The 17,748-nt window shown below is 38.8% G+C and overlaps 1 protein-coding gene and 1 non-coding gene across 2 annotated transcripts in view; both read right to left on the bottom strand.

Annotated features, from left to right (window-relative positions):
- Positions 1–17,748, bottom strand: part of ALKBH8 (alkB homolog 8, tRNA methyltransferase) — a 253,312-nt gene that overhangs the window by 210,172 nt on the left and 25,392 nt on the right. The gene's annotated exons all lie outside the window — the stretch shown is intronic.
- Positions 17,060–17,165, bottom strand: LOC133100211 (U6 spliceosomal RNA). Its single transcript, XR_009702449.1, has one exon. It is a non-coding gene; the product is annotated as a U6 spliceosomal RNA (small nuclear RNA).

Below are 17,748 nucleotides of genomic sequence, written 5' to 3'. Positions count from 1 at the left end.
CCAAAGATGCACCTTGATCTTGGACTTTTCAACCTCCAGCGATGTGAAAAACAAATGTTTGTTGTTTAAGCCACTCATTCCATAGTATTTTTGTTATAGCAGCCCCCCAAAATTGACATCAATATGAACACAGGTCCCAGGTGGATGGCCTGCCCTCCCACCCCAAATGCTTCTTGAGAAGCTTCCTACAGTAGCCAAAGCTGGTGCTGCCCCAGAAGCACACTCCCACTGATGGCCACTCTCAAAGAGTTTCCTTCTCTCAAGGTGTCAGTCAGGGTGGCCAACCTCCTACATGATGGAGAAAACAAATAAAGTCTTCACTTACTAACCAAACTTCTTACCTGAATAGAAACCACCTAGTTGCAACTTGGCAACTATCAGAGAAGTTATTTGAAGTCTGAGCCTAGAACGAACCCAGGAGCTTGAAAGCACCAAGAGGATGACAATCAAAATAATGCAGGGGAAATGGAGTCAAGATGGCAGTGTGGGAAGATGTGGAGTCAGTGTCTCCCCACAACTAGGGCACTTGTCGCCACTGGTGGGAGACTCTGATGCCCAAGGAGATGGGAGGAACCCCAAAGTGAACCGGTAGAACGTAGGGGGACTGAGGGGGGAAGAGAATTGGAGGCCAGACAAGATCGGCGCCCCTGAGGCCAGGGAGATCAGGAGAGGCAGGTGGGAGGGACTCTCTGGGAAGAGCAGGAGAGGAGCAGAGGGCGATTGCATGGCCCACTTGAGCCAAGGAGCCCGCTGAGCTCCCAAGCCAGTACCCCCCCTCCAAAGCCCCATCCAGGCCGCGTGGGTGCTGGGGTCATAGGAGGGAGGCTGGGGAGATCAGGAGAGGCAGGCAGGACGAGTCATCTGGGAGGAGCAGGAGAGGAGAGGAGTGCGATTGCCCTGCCCACTCAAGCCCAGGAAGCCTGCTGGGCTCCCAGGTGAGGTCCCCTGCCCTATGAGACCAGAGGTGGGGGGATGCCTGGGTCCCTTCTGTTCCTTGAGCCTAAGCCCCACCCCCACCCACACAGTCCCCAGGGCCTTTTCTAGCCCTGTGGGTCCTAAGCATAGGCCCTCCCCACCTATGGGCATGGGGTCTATTCTTTCTAACATGTCTGTTAGTTTCCTACTCTAATTTTATTTTTTACTTTGTTATTTTTCTTTTCTTTTCTTTTCTTTTTTTTTGCCACTTCAGGTGGCTTGTGGGATCTTGGTTCATGAGCCCAGGGTCAGGCAGAAGCTCCTGCAGTGGGAGCTCTGAATCCGAACCACTGGACTAGCAGAGAACCTCAGACCCCAGGGAATATTCATCAGAGTGAGGTCTCACGGAGTTCATCATCTCAGCACCAACAACACCCAACTCTACCCAATAGCCTACAAACTCCAGTGTTGGAAGCCTCAGACCAAACAACCAGTAAGACAGGAATACAATCCCACTCATTAAAAAAAAAAAAATAGGACACGGCAAAAAAATATGTCACAGATGAAGGAAAAAGGTAAAAACCTACAAGACCAAATAAACGAAGAGGAAATAGGCAATCTACATGAAACAGAATTCAGAGTAATGATAGTAAACATGATCTAGAATCTCGGGAACAGAATGGAGGCATGGACTGAGAAAATATAAGAAATGTTTAACAAAGATCTAGAAGAACTAAAAAACAAACAGAAAGATGAACAACACAATAAATGAAATGAAAAATACACTAGAAGCAATCAATAACAGAATAATTGAGGCAGAAGAATGAATAAGTGAGGTGGAAGACAAAATGGTGGAAATAACTGCCGAGGAGCAGAATAAAGAAAAAGAATGAAAAGAATTGAAGACAATCTCAGAGACCTCTGGGACAACACTACACACACCAACATTTGAATTATAGGGTCCCAGAAAGAGAAGAGAAAAAGAGTCTGAGAAAATATTTGAAGAGAATTATAGTTGAAAACTTCCCTAATATGGGAAAGGAAATAGTCACCCAAGTCCAGGAAGCACAGAGTCCCATACAGGATAAACCCTAGGAGATACACAACAAGACATATATTAATCAAACTAAAAAAATTAAATTCAAAGAAAAAATATTAAAAGCAACAAGGGAAAAACAAAAAATAAAATACAAAGGAATCGCAATAAGGTTATCAGCTGGTGTTTCAGCAGGAACTCTACAGGCCATAAGCGAGTGGCAGGATATACTTAAAATGATGAAAGAGAAAAACCTACAACCAAGATTACTCTACCCAGCAAAGATCTCATTCAGTTGGTGGGAATGTAAATTGATACAACCACTGTGGACAACAGTATGGAGGTTCCTTAAAAAACTAAAAATAGAACTACCATATGACCCAGCAATCCCACTACTGGGCATATACCCTGAGAAAACCATAATTCAAAAAGAGACATGTACCACAATATTCATTGTGGCACTATTTAGAATAGCCAGGACATGGAACCAACCTATATGTCCATCGACAGATGAATAGATAAAGAAGATGTGGCACATATATACAATGGAATATTACTCAGCCATAAAAAGAAACAAAATTGGGTTATTTGTAGTGAGGTGGGTGGACCTAGAGTCTGTCACACAGAGTGAAGCAAGTCAGAAAGAGAAAAACAAATACCATGTGCTAACGTATATATGTGGAATCTAACAACAACAACAAAAGGATACTGATGAACCTAGTGGCAGGGCAGGAATAAAGAGATAGACATAGAAAATGAACTTGAAGACATGGGGTGGGAGGGCGAAGCTGGGGTGAAGGGAGAGTAGCATCAACATACATACACCTCTGAATGTAAAATAGCTGGCTGATGGGAAGCAGCAATATAGCACAGGGAGATTGGCTCCGTGCTTTGCGATGACCTAGAGGGGTGGAATAGGGAGGATGGGAAGGAGGGTATATGGGGACATGTGTATGCATATGGCTGATTTGCTTTCTTGTGCAACAGAAACTAACACAGTATTGTGAAGTAATTATACTCCAATAAATGTCTATTTAAAAAAAAAAGAACATAGCATTGCCATTTCACTGAAGTTTGCTTATAATAGCAATAACTAAAAAAAGCACTTTACATTAAGTTATTCAGCGCAACTCTCTTAAAATACATTCTTTTATGGCACATATATACAATGGAATATTACTCAGCCATAAAAAGAAACGAAATTGAGTTATTTGTAGTGAGGTGGATGGACCTAGAGTCTGTCATACAGAGTGAAGTAAGTCAGAAAGAGAAAAACAAATACCATATGCTAACGCATATACATGGAATCTAACAACAAAAAAAAGGGTACTGATGAACCTAGTGGCAGGGCAGGAATAAAGACGTAGACATAGAGAATGGACTTGAGGACACAGGGTGTGGGAAGGGGAAGCTGGGGTGAAGTGAGAGTAGCATCGACATATATACACTACCAAATGTAAAATAGATAACTAGTGGGAAGCAGCAGCATAGCACAGGGATATAAGCTCAGTGTTTTGCGACAACATAGAGGGGTGGGATCAGGAGGGTGGGAGGGAGGCTCAAGAGAGAGGGGATATGGGGATATATGTATGCATATGGCTGACTCACTTTGTTGTACAACAGAAACTAACACCACATTGCGAAGTAATTATACTCCAATAAAGATGTATAAAAGAAAATACCCATTTAGTGTTATTAAAATGAAAGCAATCTAAATAATTAAAAACAGTAATATAGGGCTTCCCTGGTGGTGCAGTGGTTGAGAATCTGCCTGCCAATGCAGGGGACACGGGTTCGAACCCTGGTCTTGGAAGATCTCACATGCCGCAGAACAACTAGGCCCATGCGCCACAACTACTGAGCCTGCGCGTCTGGAGCCTATGCTCCACAATAAGAGAGGCTGCAACAGTGAAAGGCCCGTGCACCGCGAGGAAGAGTGGCCCCCGCTTGCCACAACTAGAGAAAGCCGTCGCACAGAAAGGAAGACGCAACACAGCCAAAAATAAAAAAATAAAATACATAAATTTTTTAAAAAGGCTATTAAAAAGAGAGGGCCACATTTTAAAAAAAGAAGTAATATAGTGGTAACTAATGATGCTTTAAAATATTAATAATAAAAATAACAATACTTACAGCTAAATTTATTGAGTGCTTACACCGTAACACCATAATACACTATTCTAGGCACTTTAAATGTATCAAGTCAGCCCTCACAACAGTGTTTAAAGGGAAGTACTACCATTTTAACCAATAAGGAAACTGAGGCACAGAGATTGCCTAGGTTCACACAGCTACTAAGAGACAGTAATGAAGAATAGATACTAACATGGGGAGGAGAAATCTTATACTATAATTTAAGGTAGAAAAGTCATATATTTAAGAGACCAAAATGCTGCTAAACAAACAACAGATATACAGACACATATACACAGAAAGAGAGAAAAAGAGAGAGAGGGAGAGATAGAAGGGAAGCTCAGGAGAGAACGAGACAGAGAGACATAGAGGAGATATTCCAAAATGTTAAGTTAGGGCAGAAGAAAGGATCTGGGCAATTTTCCTCACTTTTCCCCCCTTCCTTTTCTCTATGTAATATCCATGAGGTCAGGGATTTCTCTTTCATTTTGTTTTCTACTCTATCCCTAGTGCCTAGAACAGTGACTGGCACATAGTAGGCACTTAAATATTTGTTCAATAAATAAATTAAAGAGCAAATATATTTTCCATGATGACTAGGTATTACTTTTATAAGCAATAAAGTTTAATTTTTATAAAATATGATCTTGGTGATATAATGAATCAGATTTAAGGTGGACATGAATCAATGAAATTACCTTCAATTCTTCCTCTCCCTTGTCCCATCCCCACATCCAGTCAGGCTCCAAGTTCTCTCTAATCTTAGAATTACTCTGTAGATACATTCCTCCCTATCCATTCCCAGGGCCCACCCACTGTCTAATTCAGGCCTTATGATTCACATATGAACTATTTCTATGGGCTCCAAATGGTTCCCTCAACATAACCTTCACCCATCAATCTATCCTACTCTTCATTGTGAAATTTAACTTCCCAGTGGAATCTATGATCACATTTTTCTCTTGCTCAAAAATCTTCCTCGATTCCCACAACCCATATTTCTTTTCATAAGAAAAAAACTTTCAGACAGTATTTTGTCTGCAAGTCATTTGGAATATCCATAGACAAGGCTCTTATTTTAGAATAATAGAAACAATATAGGGAAGAAACTTAGAGGCCATCTAAGTTAATTTATATGCTCACATATTTAAACTAAATCTTTAATTAATTAAGGATTAATTACACAAAATTAATTGGTGGGACAGTGAATAGAAGAGGTGGTCTTGATCTAACTTGTCAGATTAGTTGGAATGAACTAAAGTCATAGGGTTCTGTTTAAACCCGTAATAATATCTTGGACGATTGCATTATGCACCACATAGGCACCTTGCCTTTAATCGCTCCTCCCTTCAAACTTTGTATCATACTACTACCAGAGATATCTTTTTAAAACCCAAATCTATGTCATGACTTTGAGAGCTTCCTGTTTTTACAAAATAAAGTTCATACTTGGTATTCAGATGGTATCTAACCTCAGCTGTAAGAGATTGAGAGCAAACATATCTCCAATTCTTCACCCCTTTTATCACTATCCTTTTTGCAATTTGACTTTGCAGCTCGTCCAATCAACAGGTGGAGTCAATTTCCCCACTCTTAGAATTTAAGTTAGCCTTGTGACTTTCTTTGGCCAATAGATTGTGGCAGAAATGACAGAGTACCAATACCAAGCTCAGGTCTCAAGAGACCGTATCTACTTCCACTCATTTTCTGGAGCTCTGCCACTGCCATGAGAACAAACCTAGGCTAGGCTACCAAATGATGAGAGACACGTGGCCCAATCACTTCTACCACCCATCCAACATCCAGGCAACCACACGTGTGGATGAGGCCCGTCTAGGCAAGCCAGCCTCCAGCCTACCCATCAGAACACCATAGATTTATGACCAAGCTCAGCTGAAATCAGCCAAATCTGGTCCAGATCAGCAGAACCCCCAAACTGGCCTGTATACTCATAAGCAATAATGAATACTGATTGTTTAAACCACTCCATTTTTGGTGGTTTGTTACACAGCAATAGCTAACTGAGACACCAATCTACTTTCCAGCTTCTCCCACTCTCTACCTTGTATCCTGATATTCCCTCACCCCAAATTACTTGACATTCCCTAAGTATCTCACAGTCATGTCTCACTGCCTTTTTTATGCTTCACCTTCTAACTAAAAGGCCCCTTTTTCTTTCCTATTTTGTGAAAATCTACTCAACATTCAAGATCCAGCTCAAACATCATTCATTTGTTCCTGAGATATTTATTGAGGGTAGGTTTTGAGGTTTTGAAACTGAACAAGATGCAGTCTGTGCACTCAGCCAGCTCAGAGTTGAGGAAAAAGCAAAGAAGTAAATAGCTAATGTCACTTTCTTCTTTCTCTAACTCCCTCAGGTAGACTTAAATCTTTCTTATTTCTTCCCAATCACTCTCATTCCTCAATTATAGCACTTCTCACAGTGTGATGCCAGCTATAATAACTGTACCTAGCCTGAAGAAATCTTACAAAGAATAGATGAGATTGAAGGCAAAACCCTTAGCATAGTGTGTGAAACATAGCAAGTAGAAAATAAATGTTAGCTTTTGTTATTTTTAGTTGACACATACTCTCATCTCCCCTACTTGACTGAATATAAGTTTGAGATCAGGAAGTTAGCCAAATTCATCTTTGTGTCCAAAGTGCGTAAAGTGTATAGGTACCTGGCACTCACCAGATGTCCACTGAACAGATATCCCCAGGGCAACCAAGAATCAGCGGCCTTGGGGCTCTTGTGTTATACTGGGGTGCCCTCTGCCATGCATGGGTCTGTTCACACATTCAGGTATGAAGTGAATCTCCTGAGGGAGCCCAAATAAAGCTAGAAAATTTCCAGAAAGGCTCATGCCAATTAAAGAGTCCATCTCCTTAACTGCAGGATACTGCTCTCCCCACCACTCCCCCACAGTGCTGTACATGGGGTCATTCATTTTATAGCTGCAACCAATTATATTATTTGTTTTTTGAGAAACAAAATGTTTTGGTTCAGATTTTATATCTTGTTTAGATCACAATTAAGTCCTTCAGAAGTAATGATAGAATGTAAAATAAAGAGAGATGGTGGGATTGATGAAAGGATATATCATAGGACTTCATGCCCTACCAGATTTGAAATCCCTTTGAGAAGAAAGAGAAAAAGCAACTATGTGCATGGAACATACTTATCTCTTGAGATTTTAGCTAAAGACACCTGAGTGTAGATGTACCTCATACCCATGTAATCACATTTTTTACTCTCCCCCTTCATGTTTTATATTTTTTATGTCACATTTTACATCTTTTTCCCTTGTGTATCCCTTAGCTAATTGTTGTAGTTATAGTTATTTTTACTACTTTTGCCTTTTAACCTTCACACTAGCTATATAAGTGATTAATCTATTGCTTTCACTATATATTTACCTTTACCAGTGAGATTTATACTTTCGTATGTTTTCTTGTTACTAATTAGCGGCCTTTCTTTTCAGCTTAAAGAAGTCCCTTTAACATTTCTTGTAATGCTGATTTAGAGGTGATGAACTCCGTAAGCTGTTGCTTGTCTGGAAAACTCTTTATTTCCTTCATAATTTGTTGGGTAGAGTATTCTTGGTTGGAAGTTTTTCTTTAAGCATTTTGAATATATGGTGCCACTCACAACTGGCCTACAAAATTCCTGTTGCAAAATCTGTTCATAGTCTTATGGGGATTCCAAATCACATTTTTTAAAAATCAGAGTATGTGTTATTGTGATTATTTAATCACATAACTGTAAATAAAATGTTTAAACAGAAGGGATAAAAATGCACTCGATCTGCTGTTGGTTGACTCCACAGATGTGGATCCTGCAGATACAGAGGTGCCACATTATATAAAGAACTTGAGCATCCTTGGATTTTACTATCCACAGGGGTCCTGGAACTAATCCCCCGTGAATAGCAAAGGACAATTATTACTGGACATTGAGAGAGAAAGGAGACGTGAGAGCGGAAATACATTTTCATTTTTGTACTGAATTTTTTTACATAAAAGAATGTATTTTAAGAGAGTTGCGCTGAATAACTTAATGTAAAGTGCTTTTTTTAGTTATTGCTATTATAAGCAAACTTCAGTGAAATGGCAATGCTATGTTCTTTTTTTTTTAAATAGACATTTATTGGAGTATAATTACTTCACAATACTGTGTTAGTTTCTGTTGCACAAGAAAGCAAATCAGCCATATGCATACACATGTCCCCATATACCCTCCTTCCCATCCTCCCTATTCCACCCCTCTAGGTCATCGCAAAGCACGGAGCCAATCTCCCTGTGCTATATTGCTGCTTCTCATCAGCCAGCTATTTTACATTCAGAGGTGTATGTATGTTGATGCTACTCTCCCTTCACCCCAGCTTCGCCCTCCCACCCCATGTCTTCAAGTTCATTTTCTATGTCTATCTCTTTATTCCTGCCCTGCCACTAGGTTCATCAGTATCCTTTTGTTGTTGTTGTTAGATTCCACATATATACGTTAGCACATGGTATTTGTTTTTCTCTTTCTGACTTGCTTCACTCTGTGTGACAGACTCTAGGTCCACCCACCTCACTACAAATAACCCAATTTTGTTTCTTTTTATGGCTGAGTAATATTCCATTGTATATATGTGCCACATCTTCTTTATCTGTTCATCTGTCGATGGACATATAGGTTGGTTCCATGTCCTGGCTATTCTAAATAGTGCCACAATGAATATTGTGGTACATGTCTCTTTTTGAATTATGGTTTTCTCAGGGTATATGCCCAGTAGTGGGATTGCTGGGTCATATGGTAGTTCTATTTTTAGTTTTTTAAGGAACCTCCATACTGTTGTCCACAGTGGTTGTATCAATTTACATTCCCACCAACAGTGCAGGAGGGTTCCCTTTTCACCACACACTTTCTAGCATTTATTGTTTCTAGATTTTTTGATAATGGCCATTCTGACTGGTGGAAGGTGATACCTCATTGTAGTTTTGATTTGCATTTCTATAATAATTAGTGATGTTGAGTATTTTTTCATGTGCCTCTTGGCCATCTGTATGTCTTCTTTGGTGAAATGTCTATTTAGATCTTCTGCCCATTTTTGATTTGGCTGTTTGTTTTTTTGATATTGAGCTCCATGAGCTGTTTGTATATTTTGGAGATTAATCCTTTGTCTGTTGTTTCATTTGCAAATATTTTCTCCCATTCTGAGGGTTGTCTTTTCATCTTGTTTACAGTTTCCTTTGTTGTGCAAAAGCTTTTAAGTTTATTAGGTCCCATTTGTTTATTTTTGTTTTTATTTTCATTACTCTAAGAGGTGGGTCAAAAAAGATCTTGCTGTGGCTTATGTCAAAGACTGTTTTGCCTATGTTTTCCTCTAAGAGTTTTATAGTGTCTGGTCTTACAATTAGGTCTTTAATCCATTTGGAGTTTATTTTTGTGTATGGTGTTAGGGATTGTTCTAATTTCATTCCTTTACATGTAGCTGTCCAGTTTTCCCAGCACCACTTATTAAAGAGACTGTCTTTTCTCCATTGTATGCTCTTGCCTCCTTTGTCATAAATCAGTTGACTATATGTGCATGGGTTTATCTCTGGGCATTCTATCTTGTACCATTGATCTATATTTCTGTTTTTGTGCCATTACCACACTGTCTTGATTACTATAGCTTTGTGGTATAGTTTGAAGTCAGGGAGCCTGATTCCTCCAACTCTGTTTTTCTTTGTCAAGATTGCTTTGGCTATTCGAGGTCTTTTGTGTTTCCATACTAACTGTAAAATTTTTTGTTCTAATTCTGTGAAGAATGCCATTGGTAGTTTGATAGGGATTGCATTGAATCTGTAGATTGTTTTGGGTAGTATAGTCATTTCCACAATACTGATTCTTCCAATCCAAGAACATGGTATTTATCTCCATCTGTTTATGTCATGTCACCTTTGATTTCTTTCATCAGTGTTTTATAGTTTTCTGAGTACAAGTCTTTCACCTCCTTAGGGAGGTTTATTCCTAGGTATTTTATTCTCTTTGTTGCAATCGTAAATGGGAGTGTTTCCTTAATTTCTCTTTCTGATTTTTCATTGTTGGTGTATAGGAATGCCAGAGATTTCTGTGCATTAATTTTGTTTCCTGCAACCTTACCAAATTCGTTGATTAATTCTAGTAGTTTTCTGGTGGCATCTTTCAGATTTTCTATGTATATTATCATGACATCAGCAAACAGCAACAGTTTTACTTCTTCTTTTCCAATTTGTATTCTTTTTATTTCATTTGCTTCTCTGATTGCTGTGGCTAGGACTTCCAAAACTATGTTGAATAAGAGTGGCGAGGGTGGACATCCTTGTCTTGTTCCTGATCTTAGTGGAAATGCTTTCAGTTTTACACCATTGAGTATGATGCTTGCTGTGGGTTTGTCATATATGGCCTTTATTGTGTTGAGGTATGCCCATTTTTATTTTCTCTATGCCCATTTTTATTTTCTTTAAGCTTTTTCTTTTATAAATGTATTTATTTTATTTTATTTATTTTTGGCTGCATTGGGTCTTAGATGCTGTGCATGGGCTTTCTCTAGTTGTGGTGAACAAGGGCTACTCTTCATTGTGGTGCGCAGGTTTCTCACTGTGGTGACTTCTCTTTTTGCAGAGCACGGGCTTTAAGCATGTGGGTTTCAGTAGTTGTGGCTCGCAGGCTCTAGAGCACAGGCTCAGTAGTTGTGGCACATGGGCTTAGTTGCTCCACGGCATGTGGGATCTTCCTGGACCAGGGATTGAACCAGTGTCCCCTGCACTGGCAGGCGGATTCTTAACCACTGCGCCACCAGGAAAACCCTGTGCCCATTTTCTGGAGAGTTTTTATCATAATTGGTGTTGAATTTTGTCAAAAGATTTTTCTGCATCTATTGAGATGATCATATGGTTTTTATTCCTTAATTTTTTAATGTGGTGTATCACATTGATTGATTTAAGTATATTGAAGAATCCTTGCATCCCTGGGATAAATCCCACTTGATCATGGGGTATAATACTTTTAATGTGCTGTTGGATTCTGTTTGCTAGTATTTTGTTCAGGATTTTTGCATCTATGTTCATCAGTAATATTGGTCTATAATTTTATTTTTTGTGTGTGATATCTTTTTCTGGTTTTGGTATCAGGGTGATGGTGGCTTCGTAGAATGAATTTGGGAGTGTTTCTCCCTCTGTAATAATTTGGAAGAGTTTGAGAAGGATTGGTGTTAGCTCTTCTCTAAATGTTTGTTAGAATTCGCCTGTGAAGCCATCTGGTCCTGGACTTTTGTTTGTTGGAAGATTTTTAATTACAGTTTCAATTTCATTACTTGTGATAGGTCTGTTTATATTTTCTAATTCTTCCTGGTTCAGTCTTGGAAAATTGTACCTTTCCAAGAATTTGTCCATTTCTTCGTGGTTGTCCATTTTATTGGCATATAGTTGTTTGTAGTTGTCTCTTATAATCCTTTGTATTTCTACAGTGTCAGCTGTGATTTCTCCTTTTTCATTTCTAATTTTATTGATTTGTGTCCTCTCCCTTTTTTTCCTGATAAGTCTGGCGAAGGGTTTATCAATTATGTTTATCTTCTCAAAGACCCAGTTTTTAGTTTTATTGATCTTTTCTATTGTTTTCCTCATTTCTATTTCATTTATTTCTGCTCTGATCTTTATGATTTCTTTCCCTCTACTGACTTTGGGTTTTCTTTGTTCTTCTTTCTCTAGTTGTTTTAAGTGTAGGGTTAGATAGTTTATTTGAGATTTTTCTTGTTTCTTGAGGTGAGATTGTGTTGCTACAAACTTGCCTCTTAGATCTGCTTTTTCTGCTTCCCATAGGTTTTGGATTGTCGTGTTTTCATTGTCATTGGTTTCTATGTATTTTTTAATTTCTTCTTTGATTTCTTCAGTGATCTCTTGGTTATTTAGTAGTGCACTGTTTAGCCTCCATGTATTTGTGTTTTTTACAGTTTTTTCCTGTAATTGATTTCTGATCTCATAGCATTGTGGTCAAAATAGATGCTTGATATGATGTCAATATTCTTAAATTTTCCAAGGCTTGATTTGTGACCCAAGATATGATCTATCCTAGAGAATGTTCCATGAGCACTTGAGAAGAAGTGTATTCTGTTGTTTTTGGATGGAATGTCCTATAAATATCAATTAAGTCCATCTTGTGTAATGTATCATTTAAAGCTTGTTTTTCCTTATTTATTTTCTGTTTGGATGATCTGTCCAGTGGTGAAAGTGGGGCATTAAAATCCCCAACTATTATTGTGTAACTGTCGATTTCTCCTTTCCTTGTTGTTAGCATTTGCCTTATGTATTGAGGTGCTCTTATGTTGGGTGTATAATCATTTATAATTGTTATATCTTCTTCTTGGATTGATCCTTTGATCATTATGTAGCGTCCCTCCTTATCTCTTGTAACAGTCTTTATTTTAAAGTCTATTTTATCTGATATGAGTATTGCTACTCCAGCTTTCTTTTGATTTCCATTTGCATGGAATATCTTTTTCCATCCCTTCACTTTCAGTCTGTATGTGTCCCTAGGTCCGAATTGGGTCTCTTTTAGACAGCATATATATGGGTCTTGTTTTTGTATCCATTCAGCCAGTCTATGTCTTTTGGTTGGGGCTTTTAATCCATTTACACTCAAGGTTATTATCAATGTGTATGTTCCTATGACCATTTTCTTAATTGTTTTGGGTTTGTTTTTGTGGGTCTTTTTCTTCTCTTGTGTTTCCCATTTAGAGAAGCTTCTTTAGCATTTGTTGTAAAGCTGGTTTGGTGGTGCTGAATTCTCTTAGCTTTTGCTAGTCTGAAAAGCTTTTGACTTCTCCATCGAATCTGAATGAGATCTTTGCTGGGTAGAGTAATCTTGGATGTAGGTTTTTCTGTTTTATCACTTTAAGTATATCCTGCCACTCCCTTCTGGCCTGAAGAGTTTCAGCTGATAACCTTATAGGATTCTTTTGAATGTTATTTTTTGTTTTTCCCTTGCTGCTTTTAATATTTTTTTTAATTTAATTTTTGTTAGTTTGATTAATATGTGTCTTGCTGTGTATTTCCTTGGATTTATCCTGTATGGGGCTCTCTGTGCTTGCTGGACTTGTGTGACTATTTCCTTTCCCATGTTAGGGAAGTTTTCAACTATAATCTCTTCAAATATTTTCTCAGACCCTTTCTTTTTCTCTTCTTCTTTTGGGACCCCTATAATTTGAAGGTTGATGCATTTAGTGTTGTCCCAGAGGTCTCTGAGATTGTCTTCAATTCTTTTCATTCGTTTTTCTTTATTCTGGTCCTGGGCAGTTATTTCCACATTTTGTCTTCCAGCTCACTTATTCATTCTTCTGCCTCAGTTGTTCTGTTATTGATTGCTTCTAGTGTATTTTTCATTTCAGTTTTTATGTTGTTCATCTCTGTTTGTTCTTTAATTCTTCTAGATCTTTGTTAAACGTTTCTTGTATTTTCTCAATCCGTGTCTACATTCTACTTCCAAGATTCTGGATCATCTTTACTATGATTACTCTGAATTCTTTTTCGGGTTGATTGCCTATTTCCCCTTTATTTACTTCGTCTTGTGGGTTTTTACTTTGCTCCTTCATCTGTGACATATTTTTTTGCCCTCTCATTTTTTTTTTTTTTAATGAGTGGGATTGTATACCTGTCTTACTGGTTGTTTGGCCTGAGGTTTCCAACTCTGGGGTTTGTATGCTATTGGGTAGAGCTGTGTCTTGGTGCTGATGAGGAACTTGATGAGGAACTCTGTGAGACCTCACTCTGATGAAAATTCCCTGGGGTCTGAGGTTCTCTGTTAATCCAGTGGTTCAGACTCAGAGCTCCCACTGCAGGAGCTTTGGCCCATTCCCAGGCTCGTGAACCAAGATCCTGCAAGCCACCTGGGGTGGCAAAAAAAAAAAAAAGAAAAAAACCCAACAATAACAAAGTAAAGAATAAAATTAGACTAGGAAACTAACAGCCATGTTAGGAAGAATATAAAAATAAAAATATAGATGAATCAACAACCAGAAGGTACAACAGTACCACAATAGCAATAAAGTGGAGGAAGGAAAAAAAAAATGGGGGGATAGGCCTTGGCTGTGGAGGGCGGGGCCTAAGCAAGGTGAGGTTTGGGTGGTGGGCGAGGCCAATGCTCAGGAACCACAGGGCTGGAAAAACCCTGGGGGCTGTGGGGGGTGGGGCTTAGGCTCAAGGAACAGAAGGGGTACAGGTGTGCACTCCACCCCTTGTCTCAGATGGCCAGGGACCTCATCTAGGAACACAGCAGGCTTCCTGGGCTCGAGTGGATGGGGCAAACACCTTCCTCTCCTCTCCTGTTCCTCTGGGCTGGGAGGGCCCCTCCCACCTGTCTCTCCTGATCTCCCCAGCTTCAGGAATGCCAATCCTGTCTGGCCTCCACTTCTCCTCCCCCCTTAGTCTGCCTACATCCTACCAGTTCACTTTGGGATTCCTCCCATCTCCTTGGGTGTCAGAGTCCCCCACCAGCGGCCGGCAGGGGCCCTAGTTCCTATGTTCTTATACTAATGCTTCCTGACCATAGGACTGAAATCTGACTGCAAGATGATTCAATTGGGGTATTGCACTTTCCACAAATGCAAAGCTTTTTTTTTTTTTTTAATTAAGAACTACTAGGTTGTTTTCAGACTGGTTTTTGAGAGGCCCTGTGGTTTTTTTTGTTTTGTTTTGTTTTCTTAATTAATTAATTAATTAATTTGTTTGTTTTTATTTTTGGCTGTGTTGGGTCTTTGTTGCTGCACATGAGCTTTCTCCAGTTGAGGCAAGCGGGAGCTACTCTTTGTTGTGGTGCGTGGGCCTCACATTGTCATGGCTTCTCTTGTTGCAGAGCATGGGCTCTAGGCGCCTGGGCTTCAGTAGTTGCGGTACACGGGCTCAGTAGTTGTGGCTCACGGGCTCTAGAGTGCAGGCTCAGTAGCTGTGGTGCATGGTCTCAGTAGTTTCTCCCCGGCATGTGGGATCCTCCCAGGCCAGGGATCAAACCCATGTTCCCTGCAGTGGCAGGTGGATTCTTAACCACTGCATCACCAGGGAAGCCCTAAAGTGATTTCTTCATATTCTAATACAAAAAACTCAAGTTCCACTCAACCCATTTAATGGAAACAAGAAGTTGGCAATCCTTCTAAAAGAAAACTAAATTGCAGATACAAAGAATATTAAAAGCTATGAGAGAATACAAGGGACAACTTCATAACAATGTATAATTTTTCCTTGAGCATTTTAAGTAGAATTATTTTAAAGTCCATGTCTAATGACTCCATTAGCTATACTCTCTGTGGGTCTTCTTTATTGTCTGTTGTTTCTCTTATTTTTTTAAACATTTTATTTTATATTAGAGTATAGTTGATTAACAATGTTGTGTAACTATCCCTCCCCACACCCTTCCTCTCTGGTAACCATAAATTCATTCTCTAAGTCAGTAAGTCTGTTTCTATTTTGTAAATATGTTCATTTGTATCACTTTTTTTTGGATTCCACATATAAGTGATACCATACAATATTTGTCTTTCTCTGTCTGACTTACTTCATTCAGTATGACAATCTCTAGGTCCATCCATGTTGCTGCAAACGGCATTTCATTCTTTTTAATGGTTGAGCAATAGTCCATTGTATACATGTACCACTTCTTCTTTATCCATTCATCTGTTGATGGGCATTTAGGTTGCTTTCATGTCTTGGCTATTGTAAACAGTGCTTCAATGAACATTGGGGTGCATGTATCCTTTTGGACCATGGTTTTCTCTGGATATATGCCTAGGAGTGGGATTGCAGGGTCATATGGTAGCTTTATTTTTAGTTTTTTATGGAACTTCCATACTGCTCTCCACAGTGGCTGTACCAATTTATATTCTTACCAACAATGTTAGAGGGTTCCCTTCTCTCCACACCTTCTCCAACATTTATTGTTTGTGGATTTTTTGATGCTAGCCATTCTGACTGGTGTGAGGTGATATGTCATTGTAGTTTTTATTTGCATTTCTCTAATAATTAATGCTGTTGAACATCTTTTCATATGCCTCTTGGCCATCTGTATGTCTTCTTTGGAGAAATATCTATTTAGGTCTTCTGCCCAATTTTTTATTGGGTTGTTTGTTTTTATGATATTAAGCCTCATGAGCTGTTTGTAAATTTTGGAGACTAATTCCTTGTTGGTCGCATTGTTTGCAAATATTTTCTTCCACTCTGCGGGTTGTCTTTTCGTTTTGTTTATGGTTTCCTTTGCTGTGCAAACGCTTTTGAGTTTAATTAGGTCCCATTTGTTTATTTTTGTTTTTATTTTCATTACTCTGGAAGATGGATTGAAAAAGATATTTCTGTGATTTATGTCAGAGAGTGTTCTGTCTATGTTTTCCTCTAAGAGTTTTATAGTGTCCAGTCTTACATTTAGGTCCTTAATCCATTTTGAGTTTATTTTTGAGTATGGTGTTAAGAGTGTTATAATTTCATTTTTCCCAGCACCATTTATTGAAGAGACTGTCTTTCCTCCATTGTATAGTCCTGTCTCCTTTGTTGTAGATTAATTGACCATAGGTGCATGGGTTTATTTCTGTGTTTTCTATCCTCTTCCATTGATTTATATTTCTATTTTTGTGCCAGTACCATATTGTTTTGATGACTATAGCTTTGTAGTATATTCTGAAGTCAGGAAGCCTGATTCCTCCAACTCCACTTTTCTTTCTCAAGATAGCTTTGGCTATTCTGGGTCTTTTGTGTTTCTATACAAATTTTAAGATTTTTTGTTCTAGTTCTGTGAAAAATGCCATTGGTAATTTAATAGGGATTGCATTGAATCTGTAGATTGCCTTGGGTACTATAGTCATTTTGACAATATTGATTCTTCTAATCCAAGAACATCGTTCTCTTATTTTTGATTACTTTGTCTTTTCTCTTCATATATTTACTTATTTTCTATTGAGTGCCAGATATTGCATATGAAATTTTTAAAAAAATACGGAACGTTTCACAAATTTGCATCTCTTTCTTGCACAGGGGCCATGCTAACCTTCTCTGTATCATTCCCATTTTAATATATGTGCACAGAAGCAAGCACAAAAATTTTTTTAATTAAAGTGAAGCCTAGGATTATGATAGAAAGTCTCTCCTGTGAGAGTTTTCTCTCTGCCAGACTACTGTGGCACTAACAATTTTGTTTCACCTTAAGCCAATCATGGATTACATGATTCAAATCTAGACTTCAAGGACTTCTGGTCTTGGCTAAAATGAATAAACTTGCTATCACTTTCTCAAAACTCATATAACAATCATTACAGTGGTGAATTCCCTGGGTTTTGTTTTTCTACCCATATCTCCTAACTTAGACTGTAGGGCAACCCAAATCCCAGAACTGCACAGCAGGTATGAACAGAAAAGCTCCAATAGAAACTTTCTTTTTCTAGTTAGAAGACCAGGTAAGGGACCCTGCAGGATTGTAAATGTGCAGGTAATCCCTTCTTTTCTCTTTTACTAATCTCCTGACCCTGCCCTGTGGCAAGTCATGAAGCTGCACTCTTGCAACAGAACAGCAGTCATGATCTTGCAGGCACCTAAAATTCAGAGAAAGTCCTTTATTACAGAAGAACTGGGAAAAGGAATTCCTGTGGTCTTAAGAGTATTGGGGAAATAATACTCTTAAT

The sequence above is a fragment of the Eubalaena glacialis genome, chromosome 10 (assembly GCF_028564815.1).
Source record: "Eubalaena glacialis isolate mEubGla1 chromosome 10, mEubGla1.1.hap2.+ XY, whole genome shotgun sequence".
NCBI classification, from domain to species: Eukaryota; Metazoa; Chordata; class Mammalia; order Artiodactyla; family Balaenidae; genus Eubalaena; species Eubalaena glacialis.
Note: the sequence above shows the minus strand (reverse complement) of the source record. Positions and strands in the feature narration are given on the sequence as shown.